The sequence below is a fragment of the Cephus cinctus genome, unplaced genomic scaffold (assembly GCF_000341935.2).
Source record: "Cephus cinctus unplaced genomic scaffold, Ccin1 Ccin1_scaffold1043, whole genome shotgun sequence".
In the NCBI taxonomy this organism is placed as follows: Eukaryota; Metazoa; Arthropoda; class Insecta; order Hymenoptera; family Cephidae; genus Cephus; species Cephus cinctus.
This window is the reverse complement of record NW_014333574.1, coordinates 271,260-273,154: the sequence shown is the minus strand read 5'-3', so window position 1 is coordinate 273,154 and position 1,895 is coordinate 271,260. Positions and strand designations below refer to the sequence as shown.

General features: G+C 54.4%; 2 protein-coding genes across 15 annotated transcripts in view; one reads left to right on the top strand and one right to left on the bottom strand.

Annotated features, from left to right (window-relative positions):
* LOC107271854 (suppressor of lurcher protein 1) overlaps positions 1-1,895 on the bottom strand; it is a 207,028-nt gene that overhangs the window by 199,545 nt on the left and 5,588 nt on the right. The window lies entirely within an intron of this gene.
* Positions 270-1,895, top strand: part of LOC107271856 — a 17,086-nt gene continuing 15,460 nt past the window's right edge. For both annotated transcript variants that reach the window (XM_015748357.2, XM_015748352.2), the window contains exon 1: positions 270-1,419. The gene's annotated coding sequence lies outside the window, so the exon portion shown is untranslated. The remainder of the gene's footprint in view (positions 1,420-1,895) is intronic.

Sequence of the window (1,895 nt, the reverse complement as noted above, 5' to 3'; positions counted from 1 at the left end):
CCCCCCCCCCGACTATTTTCTCTAGGACTTTCCGAAAAGTCGATACCCTGCCGATTTCCAGTGATCCAACGAACAAGTGTGTTTGGGTAAATGTGTCGAAGCCCACCGACCCAACCGGTGTCGTTGCCCTCTTCGGTCTGCTCACGCTGGCTGCCCTACCGTCCACTTGGCGATCTTCGCTGCGAGCTATCTTGTCCCCTCCCGCGAAGCATCCTCTTATTCCCTCTCCCACGGAGCACCTGTCGTCCCGCGGACTTTGGCGCTAGGGGCTCGCCAGAGGTAAGTAGACTGGTTATCAGTCGGCACAACATCATCGTCGCGAGGAGACCGGAAAGACCGTCCGCTTAAATAGACGGCGTAGCCCTCTACGTATAACAAGCCTGACTGGTAGCATCGTAGACCGTGAAGTAATCGTGAACCCAAAAAGCACGTGGGGATCCATAAATCGGTAAGCTCGATCGGCAGATCCTTAGATCCACAGCCGTATCGAATCGACAGATCCCGGCTACGTCGTATCAATTTACATAAACACAGTGAAATCCACATAACGCCGAGCATCGCGAATGCACTCGGATCGTCGAGTCGTCATTTGTCGTGGTTAACGCCGAACGAGACCTCGTGAGAGTAAACAGGTACGCGAGTACCGCTCTGGCTGGGCAAGTGGCTCTGGCAAGTACCGAAGGCTGCGCCCGCCTGCCACCAGTAGTACCGGGCTAACGGAGTAGATCGGAGTCGCTCTGAGCGCTAGAGAGGTTCCTGGATCCTGAAGAGCGCAACGGAAGACACGGTGCTCCCGCAGCCGAAGAAGACCGAGGCTCGTCCGAATGCCGGAAGTGCGAGCCGGTATGGGAGTCGACGTGTGATTTCGGGACTCGGAAGTAGCGGTGATATGTGAAGTGACGGATGCTCTCGCGACCACTCGTACATAGGAGCAGTGGGAGTGAATCGGTACGCGCAGCTTCCCTTCTCCCGGTCCCCTCTCTCCCTCTACCGTAACTTCACTTTTTCCTCCTCTCTCTCTCTCTATCTCCCTTTCTTCCTTCTCCATCCTCTTTCATGTCACCCCTTGATCGACCCCTAGACTCCTCAGCTACTCGTTATCCATTCTCTTGATATTCTTCATAATCTTCTCTCTCTTCATCTTGTCCCTTCGTACCACTGTCGTCCTCTCTCTCTCTCTCTCTCTCTCTCTCTCTCTCTCTAAGATTCAAGAGGATCAACGTCCACGTGGCTAATAGAAACGTCCGGTCCCAAGTGCTAAAAAAGAATAATCTCAGCCGACACGTTAATAAATCCTTGGTGCAGATAAGTCAAAACATCCACGGAGCCCGATAAGAATTGAATCGGCGGGATGCGGCACGTGGAGCACCTAAGCTCCAGGTAACACGTGGCGGACTCAGCGCACTCCGCACTCGCGAGGTAAGCTCTCCTCTTTTCTTCTTTTCATCTTTTCTCCTTTTATTTCCTCTCCTCCTCCTCCTCCTCCTCTTACGTACAGAAGAGATCAGCTGTGATTCTAGTCGCACCTATATCGCCTTACGGCGTACGTGCATCTTACTCCAGGAAGAATTCCTCCTCCCCCCCGCGCCTCCACCTCATCCAAAGCATAGAGCGTTCGGAGACGGCGGATATCGTTCCCCCCGGTTAGTCAGAGGAGGGGAGAGAATGTGGTCCATCGGGAGTCAAGAGGGCCTCACCAAATTTTCGTGCCGGGCTCTGTGCGCGATCTCAGCTCTCCACGTGCTTTGGGGCCCACCTCTTGCCGGGTAGCAGCCTACGTTCCCCGTCGACTTCGGACCACTTCTTCTCTCCTTCTCTCCTTCTCTCTCTCTCTCTCCCATCCTCTCTCTCTCTCTCTCTAGCTCGTTTCACCGTTCGCAACGTTCTCGTCCCAC